Source organism: Nothoprocta perdicaria, unplaced genomic scaffold (assembly GCF_003342845.1).
Source record: "Nothoprocta perdicaria isolate Ctin4 unplaced genomic scaffold, notPer1 scaffold_92, whole genome shotgun sequence".
Classification (NCBI taxonomy): domain Eukaryota; kingdom Metazoa; phylum Chordata; class Aves; order Tinamiformes; family Tinamidae; genus Nothoprocta; species Nothoprocta perdicaria.
In genome coordinates, this window is record NW_020456221.1 from 278,342 (window position 1) to 296,450 (window position 18,109).

General features: G+C 35.5%; 1 protein-coding gene across 1 annotated transcript in view; it reads left to right on the plus strand.

The window, feature by feature from the left end:
• DTWD2 (DTW domain containing 2) overlaps positions 1-18,109 on the plus strand; it is a gene marked incomplete at its 5' end in the record, with an annotated part of 64,725 nt that overhangs the window by 36,964 nt on the left and 9,652 nt on the right. The gene's annotated exons all lie outside the window — the stretch shown is intronic.

The window sequence follows — 18,109 nt, forward strand, 5'->3', positions numbered from 1 at the left end:
TTTTTTTTTTTTTTTTTTTTTATTAACAGGTTGGCAGCTGGTGGAAGATGTGTGGTGGGCTTTCTGGCATCTGAGTTCAAAGTGGGAGTGGTGTTAGTGGTCTAGGAAATTCAGAACGTCTGTTTATATGTGAAGGTATATTTAAACTGCCTTGTTACTTGCATTTTTGTAGTTACTTTCTGTAGTGGAGAGTGTGGAAGTGGCTTTTTCTCAAGTGCTGCCAAATCTCTTGGGCAGATCTGTGTATATACGCAGGCGGTTTCCATGGTGAAGCCTGTGTTGTTTTGAGTCCTGGTTACGGTACAGATTCTCGTGTTGGTTGTCCTCTGGGTAAAGTTGTGAAGAACCTAGTGCTGAAATCTCCTGGCTAAACACATTTAAATTCAAGACAGTGTCTGTTATGGAGGCATGGAAAAGGGAGCAGTTTTGCTTGGGGTCAAAATAAGAGGTGGTGCTTTGTCCTCTCCTGTTGGCTTCTTGTAGATGTAATGGTGTCCAAGATATTTCTACCCATATATTGGCATAGTAGGGCTTAGGGGGCAGTGTTTCGGCAGGTATAAAATTACTGAAAACTGGTATAAGCGAGACTTACTTTTTTCTGTCTGAAATAGTTCCATGAGATGAGAATTATTTGCCCAGGTGTAATTGGTTAACAGAGCTGCTTTATTCTCTCATAGTTATTACTGAAGGCACTTTATGGAAAAAGTATTGATATTCTCATTTTTAATAATGGAAAAAATCTCTTCATTACTGAACTTTATTTTCGTCAGTGAAGAACTGACTGTATCCATTCAGAGATTGAAAAAATTGGCAATTTGCAAACTTTAAAAAAGGAACTCTTCTTGACCATGGTGCTAGAACAGTTTAAATTGAATGCTGCTGAATGCAGTTAATGCACAAGCAAGCTGCTGTCTGTCTAAGCTGCAAATAATTTCCTTTACAGGGTGAAGTCTCTATTTTATGTCAGATCTGGGAATTGCTGTTGGGATTTTAACTGTGGTATAGCAATTAAGTTAGACTGTTGCAAGTGAAAGGCAAAATAAATCCCAAGTTTCAGTCCAGTTATTTTGACTTTCAGAAAAGGATGGGTAAAAAGATAAAACTTGAATGAATTCTATAAGTTTCAATTTCCCTGGAATTTTATGAGTAGATTTTATGAAGTTTATTTCACAGCAGTTCATTTATTCATTTCAAATTCTGTAGAATTTTTTTTTTTTTTTTTGAACAATGCACCTGACTGCTGATATATGACCTACCTTTAGGTGAGAAAGTGTTTTCCTAGAGTCTCTTTTAGTTAGGTCTTACTAAATTTGCCCATAGAAGTCATTCATCTCTTATTATTTTAGCTAATTATTCTCTATCCCAAGTGTACTCCTCAATTAGAAAAACAAAAGAATTGAGTCATTTCTGTTAAGATAAAAGTGAAACTTGATTATTTTTAAATAATCTTTTAAAATTTTCTTATAACTTTCTGAAGCTAGAAACTGTTCCCATGCTTTTGCAGCTTTTACTTTCTTCTTAAAGAAGAGTTAAATAGATTATCAGCTTAAAAATAAGATCGGTTAAACTCTAGCCCACTATTCTGTGGGACAGCTTTTGAGTTTGTTCACTAACTGGTATCCCTTACTTGTAAATTAACTTGAGAGACTGGTTTAGGTGGTTTTTCTTGCCTTGCCTCTTGCTTGTGTTCTCTTATGTCTTTGCCGTGGACTACATTTTCTCTTCATGGATACTTGTAAGAGGTAATCTCTTCAAAAGCTGGAACGAGCACAAGGGTTTTGCCTGCTTTCTAGAGCTGGTGTTTGTTTTCAGGGCCGGAAGGACTTTGCTTCTCTGTGTCAGTCTTCCTGTGTTTGGAGCACTGAGATTCACCCTGCCTTAAGCTATAAAGTTTAAACTTGAGCATCCTGCAGCGTTCTTTTTGTGTTGACAATTGGTTTGTCCTCAACAGTGGACTTTGATTCCTGGAAGAGCAGTAATTTGAGCTACGCTTTGGGTGATGACTCCTTTGTGGCATTTAACTACAAGCTGTGCCTGCCCTGTTATGCTTTCAGCACATCAGATTGCTAGGGGCATTATGACAAGAGGTGATTGAGAAAATAATCCATTTTTGTCATCTGTCTCTTCTTCAAGATAGTATCTTCTTCCATTTCTCTTGAAAGATGTTTGTAAGAATGAGTGACCTCTAGGTTTTAACTTACTCAGCTTAATTTACTGTTATTTCTTAATATTTTTAAGAGGAGCTCCTCTCAGAAGCACATGACTAAAAGAGCTGGCTGGCAGTCTTGTCTTTCGGATCTCACTCTTAAATGTTTAAAGCTATACTGCTCAATCCTGTTACCATGGTGGAAGCTGTTTCTTGTTCTGTATTGTCAACTGTCAAACTTGCTTTTATATAGTCAGTTGTTAACATGTTAATCTAAATTTAGTTGTTAATCTAACATGTTAATGTGATTTCTTCTAATCAGATTTTAGTGAATAGTGAAAAGATCAAGAGACATTAACTTTTCACTTAAATGTTTTTATCAGACAGGTAAGTGTGATCACATTGATGCAACTAAAACATAATTTGATTCTTCTTTTTTGAACTACACTTCTTAATTACAGCTCTCTATGGTTATTGTACAGGTGTGCCCACCTTTCCATGACATGTAAGCAACTTGGGTCAGGGACTTGTTTTGAGATGCCCTATGCATATCCTTTCTGGTGTTAATTAACTTGATTAGTTTTATGACATATACAGTCTTGTTGTAAAACAGCATCTGAATAAAGAATTTTGGTATTCTAGGTAGAAAAACTCATAGTAATCTTCAGTTTGGAGCTATAGGCAGAATGTAATTCTCTTAAAAGAAAAGATGGAAAGCCACCCATAGTCATTACCCAGAGATGAGTTAGTGTGTGCGTGTCTATGTATGCACATCTGTGTTCATCTGTGTATATTTAGTACATGCTTCTAATTATCCAGATTCTTAGTTAATTTGCTAGCTATCCAAATTCTCACTTGCGTAGTTCTCATTGTAGCAATGAGCTGAAGGCACAGAAACTAAGTTCTTAATCTGGCTTTTATATTGAGCCAACATTATGGTTTATTGTTGAAAACCTTCTTAAAACTCTTTTCCTTCGAAAATCTGAAGGGTTTGAATGATCAATTGGTGACAACATCCCCAAATTACTGACAAATCCCCAATGTTTTTGTCTTATAAATGAAAGAATCTGTAGGTAGAACTTTGTTAGAAAGTATTTAATAATTATTCCACAGAAATCCATTGAGGCTCTGAAAACTACCAAGTCTCTAATGCAGGCCTCACAGTATATCATAAAATTAACTTTGTTCCTTCCAGACTTACTTAAGTTTTATGATCAGCTTCTTTCATTTTCCATGTGGGGCTGCTGCTTTCATACCAGGCCCCTTGCAAAATTCTGCTGTAGCATATAAAGTCAATCTAGCTAGTGAGGATAGCCTGGAAGCAAAAGAGTGGGGGAGGAAGCTTGATCTAGGCTTCGAGAGAGCTCGTTTAAAGAAAATGTAGAAAGCTTGCTTACGCTCCGATGTAAATGACTTATGGAAATGTGAGAGTTTCAGAAAGGAATTAGGTTCTTTCAGAAGACTCTTAAGAAAAGATGGATCTGTTTGTGCAGAATTTATGAAGGAATAAAAGACACCCCAAAGGAAAGCGCTAAAATTCTGCAATTTTCTTTCTTTATTACAACAATTATTGACTTAACATCCTGGCACACAATGTCTTCCTTGCCCACTGGCAGTATTAGCTGTTTGCTCTTTTTTTTTTGGCTCTTAATATTCTGCTTGTAACTAATGTATCTCTTGCTGTGGGATTCATTAGTCTGATTAAATGTTGGTGCCTCTTTTCAGATAAGTCTTCCTGACTCTCTTGACTTCACTCCCAGCTTTGTGTTTAACTTTTTCTGTGTTTATAGATGTGTGCTCAGAATTGTGCACAAAATTTTAAATTTCTCTTAAAGCTCTGACAAGTAACAGAAGACATGTTATGGTGGTGTTACTGTACTGAGTTCTGTTCTAGTTTTAATATTTTAATGACATTGAATGTTAAGATGAAGTCTGAAGTTGGCTTTCTCTTATGGTCTTAAGTATTATCTAAATACACAAATTTTTATTTGTATTTTTGTAAAAGCCTCCCTACCTTGTTTTACTGCATTGTAGTGGAAATGTCAGTGTCTTTTAAGATTATCTATAGGACAAAAAGGTTTGTATTTCTGAATAGAATTTAGACAATGGTATGTATGTTTTTAAATGTGTTTTGATTTCTGGCACTTTATCTAATATGTGGCATGAGTCAACACAGCTATTGCAATTATTAAGTTAGCCAATATACAGTGGGGGAACTTTAGCTGGTAGCAGGAGGAAGAGATGGCCTTCTGAGGGGCTGCCACCTTAAAATACCCACATGAATCGAAAGGTGACAAAAATGCCCTTCCTATTTAACATGAAAATTCCTCTGATTGGAGTGCCCAGCATGGCTGCACAACTTTCAGAGGTTCTCCAACTAAAACAGAGTCCAAACGATGCAGGTATTACAAATCAACTCATTTTTTCTACTTCATTTTAGGGTGATAGTCTTTTTTGAGGGGAATGGGGCATAATTTGTTCACTTTTAACTGTTGTATACTGGTTTTGAATGTACAAGAAACCACACTCCTTTGTTTAATTAATCTAAAGGGTGTCTCTGACACCCTGAATTTAGGACCGAAATTTATAAGAGGCCTGTGACAAGTAGACTTCAAAATTGTTTTATTTCAGTATAGTTTTTATTCTCAGACCCGTTATTTTTTCTGTAGTTTATTTAGTCTTAAACTTCTAGGTGGAAAATGTGCTTGCCTTATCTCTCAGTGTAAGAGTCTGTATAAGATTGGGACCTTCAGTTTATTTCTGAAGTTCTTTCTTTTTCATATTTTGTGTCAATACCATGTTTCATTTCAGAAATATGCTTCTTTGTATTTCCTGCTGTTGCAATAAATTAATCTTGCTGACAGATGTGACTCTTATGCCTGTTCTAGTTGATAGGATAAAGTCTGTATCTTTAACAGGATCAACTTTGATACTGATGTGCTATAATAAATACAGTCTTGACAGGATGTTTTAAATGTGTAGCAATGGCTTTCAGTTGTCATTCTCTAGTTCTCTATGGTCCACAGTTAACAGAATTGTTGCTACATATTAAAAGGAAATTTTTAAAGTATTTTATTTACAATTAAAAATGCTTTAAAATTTTTGGAATGTACCAGTAACTCCACTTTTTGAAAATATTATGAAATATGCTTAGTCAGCTTGGTCAAATAATCTTAAGGTCAGCAGACCCTTAAAGTAGCAAACTGAGTCTAAAAATGATGAAATGTATCCTCAGATATATTGAAGTGTCTAGGATTTTAGTTCACGTTGCTTTTCTTTTTTTTTTTTGACTCTTGCAGTACATTTGGCAATGCCACAGGCAGAATGTAAGTCAAAGAGCACTTCACAAGAATTGAAAAGAAAATGCTAAAAATAAGGATAGAAAACATTTTATGAGAATATGTTTTTTTTTGAGAGAGAGAGAATGGGCCATGTTAGCCTTAGTGATATACTACTGCACATACTGCTCTTATGAGAGCTGTATGAAGATAGGCTTCTCGTATGTGACAGGTACTTACATACTTTCTACTCAGTACAGGTTTTAAGATGTCTAAATTTGAGAAAAAATGCTTTCTTCTTTTATACCACTGATGATTTCTGTGCTAAACAGGAGTCTAAAAAAATCAGATTTTTTTTTTCTCGTGGATTTAAAAAAGACAAAGCTTTTGGGAAAAGCAAAAAAATGAATCTAACATTTTCCATTATAAAGCTCCTTTGTAACTCACATATATTGTCAGTTCCTTTGTGATAAAATTTCTTCCTCCTTATTTCTAACACACTTTCAACTAGGTACTTTTAGTTATTTCTGTATTATAATCACAAATTGAATGTTTTAATGTCTCCAAATATGAAGGACTTTCTGAAAAAATGCAGGTCGTCTTGAATAACAGTACAATTGAACAGATAAAATTCTTGTTGTCATGGAAAAATAAAAGGCATTTAATGCAGAGATGGGAAATGCATAGATTCTTCTAGCTGTAAAGAAGATACCTCAGTGTGTGGAATGGTCACCAGTGTTTCAAAACTCCTTTTGTCTAAGAGCTGCAACAAAAGATTCCTTTTTCGTAATATGACAATTAAAAAGGTTGTCACCGGGGCAGTTCTGATGAATAGTCAGAAAATAGTTCCACCTCTTGTAACTGCTGCTGATGGCGGGGAGCTGAGCGTGTCCTGTTTTGAACAGCAAAGCTGTGTTAAGCGGTTTAGTAGATCGTCCTTTACAGAGACCATCACAGTCAGTGTCATGGCAGGATCCTTGAGCGGTGCTGGTTGAAGATTTGTTGGGGAAGGTGAACTGCATTTTTATTTTTCCCCCTGCTATTCTAGTTGAGTTTAAGGAGCTCATGACTGAAGGCAGTACATTCAGGTAATTTAGCTCTGGCATGTGATTTGACAGTAACAAAACTCAGACAAGTAAGCTTGAGGCTTTACATGTAACAACAGAACTGGAGACTGACACAAAACGCTATCGATTTGGTGTAACTCGATATTCATAGTGTTTTTCTAAACTACAAGCCTACAGCACTTGTTTTGTTGTCCTCAGCATTTCAGATTTTAAGGATGCATATAGTACTCCTTATCACAGAACACTTTAGAATCAACCTTTAATAAGGCAGCACTTAATAAGGCAGCCTTAAAAAAAAAAAAAAAAAAAAAAAAAGCCTAACCACCTGTGGAAAATAATTTGGTAGCAAGGGTTCGTCCGTTTCCAGCCATATGCATGTGAAGGATAATTGGAATGGATGTGTTTTTTGTGCATGGGGCAAAATCATACTATTTTTCAGATTGTGTATATGAGAAACAAAGTAAGTCTTTCTCTCCCTGCTTCTAGTATAATCTGTGTTTGCACTCGTTCTCATTTCTGTGCAATCTGTATCTGCATGCAGATTCTAGTAATTGCTCAATTATGGAGTTCATGAATATCAAGTAATGTTCTGGTTCTTTCCAAATACCACATTTTGGTCTTTGAGCTCTTAACTGTTGGGGAGGGAAAAAACCTTAGTTATTAGGTGTATTAGCTGGGGCTAATGATGGGGCCTATGAGCAGAGGTTTTATTGGAATATCATTTTTAACTGACTTCATATTAAATTATTTAGGTGGACCTTTGATTCTGGGACATGTAGACAAATTCCTGTGTAATTTTCTCCCTCTCCCCTCATGATCATCTCCAGCTTTGGAGAAATGCTTATCATCTGATTAAATGCATGATTTCTAAATGACTTGAACAAAACAAAGTGTCTTATTAGATGTTGGTTTTATCAGATTCTCATTTAATACAGATAAACATATCTGAATGTTATTTATGCATATGCTTAACTAATTTGACACTAAACCCAGATCTGTTAGGATAGCAAACTTTTGCATTAAACTTAATATCTTGTAATTTGTGAAGTACAAGAAGGGTTTTTTTGGAAACTTTTGTTTCCATTTGTAATGGAAAGAAGATACTCTGCCAGGGAAATCTCGGGCAAGTGGACAGTTGGCTGTCCCAACACTGATGCCTAAATAAATTTCTTTTCTGAAAGGATTAGTACTTCTCCATTAAATCTTATCAATTGCTTTTTAATGATGGAATAATCCTAACAATACGGTGGCAGGCAGAGAGTAGTCATTATGTTTTACATGCTCAGAATTGGTATTCTGAAAAAAATCCCTTTAAAGTTATTACTCTTCAATTCACTTTTGATTCCATGATTCTGAGCGATCAACTGTGGTTTTTTTTTTTTTCTGAAAATGACAATTTCTGTTTTTTTTAAAGAGCAAGTGACAATGTTAATCTGAAAGTGTCTCTGTGGGAGTAAGGATAAAAATATATGACTGCATGGTAGCCTAAAGTTCAAGCCTACCTTGCACTGCTTGTACTGTAATAGCCATTTTATGTGTCTTTATAAAGAAATCAAGAATTTAAGACATCATAAAACTGACGTGCTATTTATCCTGTGGAGGTTAGATATGATATTCTGATAGATATATTGGTATTACTAAATTTACTTGACCTAATATTTTTTTCAAAACTTTATATATAAGTTGATACCTGCAAATCTGCAGAGAGTTGGAAGAGGTTGCTCAACTGTTTGATTGTACAACTGTTGTAATGTCACTGGTTGAGTTCTCCAGTGCACATATAACTTCCTAAAAGCAAAGTTACTTCTCTGGATTCAAGTGGGAAGTAAGGGGCTTCAGTGTCTACCATCACATATAAAGGTTTAAATACTGTGGTTTGAGTATGAGTTCAGCTTTGCTTGTAGTGCTGCAACTGCAGGTGCTTGCCAATATGTGTGCTGTTAGGAAGAACATCAGCTGAGTACAGAGCACTGCAAAGATAAGCAGAGTAGGTTTAAGCCCTGCCTGAACCAGTGTGTAGTGAGCTGAGTTAGGTTATTTTGGGCAGAAATAAGCTAGAGCCACTTGTGCAATCCACTACAGCTGATAAGACTAATAAGCTACTCTTTCGTTGAAACTAGCAGTGTAGGTTTTAAAAGATGATCCTTAAAACACATCCCAGAGCTCTTGCAGTTTAAATCTTGTTCACTGTGTAAAATGAAATTTGTTCACCCTGTGACTCTTATCTGTGTTTCTTCTTTCTTACTGAGAGAGTGGGCTGTAATGCTGGACTTCCTGGCTTTTCCCTACTTCTGCGTTTTTGGTCTTGATGAGAAACATGGGAGAGCTTTGCAGATGTTAGCTACTCAACTCCATCAATTGTGGGCACGTTGTTTCTCCTGCTTTCTAATTTTGTTTTGAAATCAATTGCGATAATTACCTACATAGACTTTTAACAACCTCCACTTGCTGAACATAATCAAAGATGTAACCAAAAATTGGAAACGTGAAAGGAAAGAGACGCGGGCTAAAAGTAGATTTATACCTTGAGTTCAAATATTTCGTGAATAGATCTCTATTGGAATGAAGTTTTATTTCATGTTTTTGAAGTCTGAATTGATAATGAAATTATGCAAGATCAAAATAAGTAGAATATTGTTTGCAACTTTGGAATGCAGTTTTATGTTTCCGAAAGAGAATGAGGTGACAATATCTAAAGAAGTAGAAGAGGAAAAGGGAAGATGATTTCTATAGGGGTAACTTTTGAAGGAAGAAAGAAATGCTGTCTGCAATTAAAACCTCACAGAAATAAATATATGAGCTTTTGATCACAAAATTTTAAAGATAGATTCTTTTTTTTAAAAAGAAATTTAGAGGCCATTCATTCATAATTGTAAGCTAAACTACAAATAGACAAACTTGGACATTGGCATTGAGCAGTTCCATCACAGCTTCACTGTTTTGGATCAAACAAACTGTAAGGTGGAGTGATATTTTAAAGATGTCAGATTTTTAAACAACCTTTTTCATTTTGTTTTAAATTGCTATTAAAATTTGTGTATCTTCAGTTAAGAGCTGTAGAAATTAATCGTAGGCAAAGCTTGTTCCTTCTGTTCAGCTCTTGCAGAAAGATCTAGAGGAAATACATTTTTTTCCTATTAAAATTATTTGACTTTAGCATAAATACTTAAGCAGACTGGTTTAATATGTATCTGGAGTCTTTCTGATTGTCTGATACTTTTCTAAATTGAAAAGGACAAGCTTGGGAAAACAGCAACGTGCATCTACGAGATGGATAGTTTAAGGTGACTTTATAGTCTGATAATATGATTACTTTGATTGTTTTGTACTCTGTGAACTGGCATCCTTTAGAGAAGCACATTATCCCAGGATGTTTTGTATAGCCACAACTGAGGCAGAGGCCACAAGCATCAGAGTTTGCACTGCGGGCTTTCTTGCAACAGCTGTTGTGATTGGCAAAGGTGATACAAGAAAATACTGCATTAACTTGGCCCAGTGGAGGCAATTAGTTGAGAGAGGAGGAGGAGCTGGTTTGCACAGCGGGCGTGCTTGGCATGGTCAGGCAGTTGGTATATTGCATGAAGCAATCACAGAGCACCGTGGGTCGAACTGCTTCCATTTATGAGGAGATATACATGGCGTCGAGAGAACAGATGGCTAAAAAAAACACTTGACCTTCTACTGCTCCTTTGTCAAAAAAGGTTAGAAAATGACAGCAAGATGTTGACGCAGGGACTTTGAAACTTGATAGGTCTCTAGGTGGACATGGAGAGCAGGAATATAAAGTAGCAGCTGGCGTTAGTATAGCTCAGGAGATGAGGTTCTGGAAAGACCAAAAGAAACCATTGTTCCAAGAATTCTGGTTTCACCTTTTCACCATATTAAAGCAAGTAATACTGCAGGAGAAAGGTCCTTCATATCCTTCACTGCTGATTCTGTTGTGCACATATTTTGTTTCTTCAGTGTATGGACTTATTTATTTTAGTTAAGGTGCTTTCTGAACAGTAATACTTCTGCTATTTCATTAATTTACCTGCAGCTTCTATCTGTTCTTTTCATCCTTCTATATGCTTAGTATAAACTATTTCAAAGAAAACATAAACTAGGCAATAGTATATTTCCTCATTGCACACTTTTCTTAAATAATGTTTATTTTGGTAGATAAGAATATATGATACTGTTAAAATGAGAAACTTCCACAAGTAGGTAGGTGACTTTCCTGCTTGATCAGAAGAGCATCGTAATTCCATTCAGAGAGATTTGCATTCTTGATCTTTCTCAGATCAGAGAGAGGTATATATATACTACCTCAAGACTCTCTTGTTGTACATCTCTTCTGTAAATGTAGAAGCCTTCTACTGAAATGTTTCAGAAACTGCTTCCTGAATTTTGAGTTCAGAATTTCTGAATCTGAAAGTATATCAATTCTGCCACCTAGGTAAAGCTGAGGAAGAAAAGAATCCTCCTCATCACAGGCTGTATAGTGCCATGCGTGCATCAGCTTTGCAAAATGATTAGTCTTTTTATTTCTATTTAGATGGGGGGGAAAAAGTCTCTTAGAAATGCCATGGAAAATATGAAATTTTCTAATGGAAAATGATCTAGTTGGCTTTTTATTCAATGTGTGTTGATCCTCTAAGACCTTTACAGAATTTTTCTTCTTGTGTTGGTGCTAAGTTACTTGACTAAGTTGAGAGAGACAATTTTCCTTAAAATAGTCATTAAGAGTGCGCTGGAGCCACAGTGCTAGCCAAGATCATTAACCAAGCTGAAAGAAAGCTGCCAATTGCAGGAAGCAGAAGCCTACTTTGTTGTTTCGTTATTGCTGGGAACATATGGGCTGGCTTATGCTAACTGTAGGATGACTTTTAATTTTACCTTTTTAAATACCGTCTCCCTGCACCAGAGACATGCTTCATCTCCTCAGGTACGTTTTCCCCACTGCCTCTTGCCTCAACTCCTCAAGTTGCTCACATTACCTCCTTTTCCTTAGTTACTCTCAGGCCTAATTTGCTTTAGGTATAACCTTATTACCAGGTTTTAAGACTTTTTATTTCCTTCAGATCCACCTCTTGCTTCCTTCCCCGGGATCATATGGTGTGAGGAGACTGGGGTGAGCTCCAAAATGCCCTGGCAGAAACACACAAGGGCCTGTGTCCTGTGAGCAAATTGGGAGTGTGGCAACCTGAGAGTGCTGGGGGCCTGCACGAGGCTGTCACCCTGTTGCTGCCAGGAGCCAGGGTGGGAGTCCCTGAGAGAAGACCTGTGTTGTGGGTGGCAAGTGGTGGAGCAATAGGGGCTTGCCAGGGCTTGGTGGTTGCCCCAGTCCCTCAGTGCTGAGTGTGCAAAGTGCTTGGGGGATGTCTCACAAATGGCAGCGAAACTGGAGTTTGAACCAAGTTCCCTGGCAAATGGGAGACTGCTGCCTTGCTGAAGTGTGTACAACTTCATCTTAGGAAGAAGGAAAGTGTGCAACAGGGTTTTTTATGTGGTCTTGTCACGGGCTGTTAAGTATTCTAGGTCAATTCTTCCTATAGTAACTGAATCTCTTCTTAAACTAAATTAACCTATAGTTTCAATTAGGTATTCCTTTAAGTATTTGGTATTACACAACTTCCATAGTCTTGAAATGAGTTTTTAAATGAACCAGAAAAAAAGTGTTACCTTAAAAAAAAGTTTTTACTGTTGTGGTTTTACAGTTACTCATGTGCAATTTTAGGAATCCTGTGATGAAAAGTGCTTTGTAAATGTTTGGTCATAAAACTTAGCTTTTAAAAAGTTGCAATTTTACAAGTAAACATAATGGTTTTAAGCCAGGACCTTCAGGGCAGTTTGCTTACTGTCCTCTTTGCAATGATGAGCTGCAGAGTTCCAAGCTAACACAAAATGTTCTTCAGCAATGAGTTTATAAAAGGGCTTATTCTGACAAAGTTCGTCATTCCTTCTCTTGTGTTTGGCTAGTTTGTGGAAAAATCAAGACCCTTGACTCATTCCATGTGTAAGATGAGCACAGTCCACTAAACATGCTTCAATTTTTAGTCCTTATAAGCAGATTTTCAAAAGTGCTTCTTGATAACATAGCCTAGTGCTCCCCAAACCCATCCAGTTCTTCAGTACAATTGTCTACAATGTGCGGAAGAGGTTTGCAAACAGTGCTATTGCTTACAGGAAGCTATGACCTTGTCCTCTTAAACTGGTTAATTAGAGGTAGTATGCCTACTGTCCTAATGACAAAATCATACAGTCCCAGAAGTTTCTAATATCACAAATTGATGCTGTCTTGAATTTCAGTCAATGATAGAGAGCTTTCGTAAGTCATGGAGTAAACTGCCTTATCCTCAGCTTCTGAGAAAAGTGGCCAAGCTGTTAGGTTAAAATGGGAAGACAGTGCAATGAAATATATATGAAACAGTTGTTCATTTCTCTTTATTATCCGCTTCTCACTGACCGCCCAGGAATGTCTGTGCGGCAGGTGAACAGAAGGGTAGCGAGAGCCAGAGGCAACGGTTCAGTTGCAAATTCCGGAGCATTAGCGATGGTTGTGCCTCCTGCTCCAGTCTCAAGGAAGTGTGCCTTTTTTTTGCCATGAGTTACTTGTGGGTTTGTAGCTCTGCTGCTTTGCATTTGTGAATCTACTTGCACAGTTGAAGTGGGGGAAATTGTAAGAATGTAGGTCCCCAAAAGGGGTGTGTGTTCAGCTATGATTCCACCGAAAGGGAAATATCTTGTGTCCACTGATTTGTACTGGAAACACTTGTGATATAGATCGATGTGATACCTTCAGTTTTACTAAAAATCTCCAAAGAGAGCCCAGTGAACAGTAGATGTAGAAATCTTGAAGATCTTAGAGCAGAACTGATTTCCATCTTAATGCTGGTGCTTATAGATCATATAACCAGTGTTGCAAGCCAACTGCCTTTTTTGTTGTTGTTGAATAAGTAGCTCATACCATGTGCTGTATAATGAATTCAGAGATGAAGTAAAATAAAAATGTGGCTTTGGCTAAAAGGTTGAAATCTCGTTTGTCATTCCAAAATGTTTTGAATGTGTTCAGGTTGCACCTGTTTTATTGTTATAACATTGAAGAAAGTGTCTTGGACACTAAAGATTAGAGTGGTGTTTTATGCTAGAACAAGTTGGAATGGAATGGGATAATAGAGAACTAGGAATTATCTGGAGTCAAGCATCTGAGCAGTCAACAGGATACTGAGCTTCTGGTGTCTAGATTTATTTCAGTGACACAGTGTCACTTCATTTGACTCCTGGTCATAAGTATGTGTTTATTTCCTCACGGCATTTTCATTGGGACTTGGTGCTGAGTAGTTCAGCAAATCTCAAACATATGCCATTTCCTTCTTGAGTATTAGATAGAAGAATTCTTTATTTTTAATTTATTAATTTGCCATTTCTTAAATACTTGTTTTATATGTGTGCATATTTGTCTATGTGTTAACATCGTGCTGCTAGAACATTACAAGAACAGGTTTCTTATGGGCTAAGACCTTGTAATAAAGTTACTAGAATTAAAACTGGAGTTAAGTATTTTTAACCATGAATGACCTAGTTGTCAAATAACCTTGTAATTTAATTTCCCTCTGCCCCTCTTTTAGCCTTTCTGTACATACACATTCATCCCCCACTGGGGTTCTCGGGAGCTGATTCTGCTCCTTTTCCAAGGAAACACTTAGTATCTTGTAACATATTAAAAAAAAAAAAAAAAAAAAAAAAAAAAAAAAAAAAAAAAAAAAAAAAAAAAAAAAAAAAAAAAAAAAGGAAGCCAAAGTAATTAGTAGGTTCTACAGAACAATGTAAGAACATTGATACTAATTTTTGACACAGAGGTATTTAATTTTTCCTATTCAATTTTCTGATATTTGCAGGTAATTAAAATTAAATATCTGTGACAATACATGTAATTAAATTTCCTTTCTTCATTTCATGACCCTGTTTTGTAGATCTGTATTCTGCTCACTGACTGAATTTACTTGCAGCCCTTTCCTCTTTTATTAATAATTAAAAGAATAGTGCTGCATAAAATATTGATCTGTTGCCTGACATTCATTTTTGAAATGTAACCAGAGTAAGAGGTAATACTAAGTACTGTTTCTGGGCTTTTTTCTTTCCTTAAATAGAAGAAATATATTGCATGGAAAGAAATTTAACTAAAAATGCCTGTTTATTTTATGAGGTGCTGGGCATGCACTGTAAAACTCCTATTTAAGTGTATTTATTTTTACATGACATAATGCTACTATTATATATTTGTTATAGGTAAAACCCTGCGTTTTCGGAAGCTGAGATCATAACTAGATAGTATTTTAATTATTCATTGAAGGGTGTAGTCCAAAGGTTGTTAGGTTGGTCCTATCTGTTCTTTCATCTTAACAGTGAAGTCTTTTCTTGCTCTCAGCCTCACTGTCTGTTGGCTCTTAATTTTGTGTTAGGAACCCTTGTGCTGCTTTCTGTTACAGGAATTTGGCCTATATCTTAAAAAAGGCTTTTTTTGTCTGTACTAGGGCATTATTTCAGTTAAGTCTTTTACCTGAAGAACACACTGTTTGACTTTGTTGCAGTCTTCGGTTTTTGTTAATATTTCTTATGCATATAAATGTTCATATAGGAAACACAAAGGAAATAGTAATGATATTAGTAAGATAATGATATATCTTCTGATATCCATACATATTTAAGAAGGGATCTCATAATTCTTATTTTCTTCTTCCCCCTTACCACTCTCACAACTTTTTTTAAAAGAAAATGTATTGCTCAAAAGAGGAAGATAGTTCTCATCTGCTGTAGCTTGTTACTCTTTCCAATTTATCCCCTACTTTTCCATCACCCTTTCCCCTAGCCTTCAAAGTGCTTTACTATCATCTTAAATATAGAAAACTCAGATCTCACAAAAAGACGACCATTTGCCTATAGTAGCACAGTAATTTAGTGCAGGTTATTTCCTGGCATCTAGTCCAGTATCCTGTTCTCAAGAAGCGAAATACAGGGATGCAGAAATATTTCAGCCTCCTTCCAGCACTGGAGACTTGTCTTTCACTATCAGCAGCCTATGGTTATGTCACTTTAGAAAGCACTGTGTTAGATAAAGACTTTAATTAATCTTAAAATTATTGTTGTTTCCCTGGTTAAATATTTATTTCCTGCAGACCAGGGATACTGAAGAAAAAAACGTATATAGGTACTGTTTGCATGCTTTTCTTTTAAAAAGTAAGACAGAATGTCTTGTTTACTCCTTTGAAAAAGGACTTTTTCACATAAGCATAGGTTTATTTTAAGAAGGGTTTTTTTTGGGTTGTGGACTTGTCTTGCTCTGTTTTCATGCATGCTCCAAATGATGGAAGACATGGGAAATGGTTATGAAGTCATAGTTTTGTAACTTCACCCCTCATGTTGTACATAACATGAAATACTGTAAATATACAGATGGGCATAAACAACCTTTGAAATATTTGTGAAAACAAGGTTTTCCATGTAGAAATATTTTTTAAAAGCTAGACTTTTTTTTTAAAGAACACTCAAAGCTTTAACCTTTGAACAGTAGGATATGAATGCAATGAAAGTAACATTTATAATGGTAAATAAAAGTGTTTACCTTTGTGCTGAACTGAAAAAGCCCTTTTTTGAAGGACTTTTCATTTTTTCAAATTATTTTCCAAGTTGATTTTGAATGTCATATTTCTGCTTCTGGAAGTGATAACACTTTCTTATTGGTATAAATACATTATGCTGCTTTTCTATATATTTTTTTAACTTCGATTATGTTTTTTTATTTTTTAATTTACTCTTCTGTTAGCTTTCTTCTTCCTTTATTAATGTCAGTTATGTAAATTCACTTTCCATTCCTCCTGAGGAAGAAAACCAATACAAAAGTCTTTTAGCTTGGTGACATTTCTAAATTACTAGCATTTGCAAGTACGTATCCTATCTTGAAGTGTTGAGAACCTAAAGGGAAAGGCAATATATTTTATTTTAAATATGTGACAAGTGATAAAATGTAGAATTGTTTTAGCTTCTCTGACAAAATGGTCAAAATTTAAGCTATTGTGAGAGCAATGACGATGGTCTTTTGGTGGAAGAAATTTTAGTAATGGGTACATAGACAAAATAAGTTGTAAATATAAAACCCATGAAGTGGGAAGAAGGCATGTTGTTCACTTAATTTTGCTTAGATGTCTTTGATTTCATATTATATTAAAGAAATATTTAGCATGGAAACTTAACAAGAAATTCTTGGGCTATCTCACATTAGTATGGATATTTGTAATGAGTATTCTGAAGTATCGAGTTATTCTCTGAGAAAAGTTATATTTTGAAATTTGAGTTCTATCTGACTTTCAAATATAATTTCTAAGGATGAACAGTATAGATATATACATTAAGTTAGTTTCAGATTTTTTTGAATTTATTTGATTTATTTGTTTGTTGTTCTTTAAATTCAGTAGGCTCTGGGCATGTTAATTTTCCTAACTACTTAAACAAATTTCTTGTATCAAATACTCCTCCAGTTTTTATTCAAACTAAATTACAAAACAGGAATCTTACTGTGTAAGAAGCAGGCATTCTGCAAGTAATGATACTATCTGTCACGTTTTTGTTTATGGTATTTCTTTTTGCCTCATGCGTGTTGTCCCAGTTTTGTGCATAATATAATGTTAACGTTTAATACCACAAAAGCTTTGCCAGTATTATAATTGCCTTTTTAAAGGCAGAGTTTTCATTGTTAGATTCATTGTTCGTTTTCCTAACATTTAGGAAGTGGTCTGTGTTCAATAGGTTTGACTTAGACAATATGCAAAACTGAAGTTTAAGGGGGAAGTTCATACTTTTCTGGTTGTTTGTTACATTTCTTTTTTATTATTATTTTCCTGTAGTAAAGTGAGGTAAATCTGAGCATGTTTTTCAATTCTGCAGTTTCTTTGCTCTATCCATACAGTGTACCTGAAAATGAAAGCAAGGCCTGAAGAGAAATTTTCTGCATGTTCTGATTTAACCTGGTTAAAAAGCTATTTTCAAAGAAAAAATAAATATGAAATACTGAATAACATTTTATCAGAATATAGACAAAAGTATGTGGGACCCCCAAGAGTACATCAGATTATGAGATATTCAACTTATTTTCATTGAAACTCATTCTGTTATAGTGTCTGGGAAGAAGTGTAACTAAATACAGGGCTAATGCTTTTAAGAGAAGTCCTTTGATATAGGTCTGGAACAAAGACAGGTCTTGTAAGATTATTTTCAACTTTTGAGCCTAAAGTCATTTGGTGAATAGCTTTTACTGATTTAATTTTTTCTTTAGTGAATAGAATACCCAACAATAAGAATATGTTTCTTAAAATCATTTTGCTTTCAGGAGCAAACAGAAGACATACTTGAAAATGTGTAGGAATTTAACTGTTTTCACACTTTAGCCTTATGTGTGAACCTTGAAAGAAATTCTGGGGACCTCTCAGATTCTTCTAAAGAAGAGAACTATCTTTTAACTTGAACAGTTTATCAGAATTGTAGTCCCAGAGTCACGTTTTCCCTCACAAGGATGAAAGGACAGTGAGGAGGCAGGTTTTGCAGCCGCACTGGGTTGTTCAGCAGAAGCAATTCTCAGACTT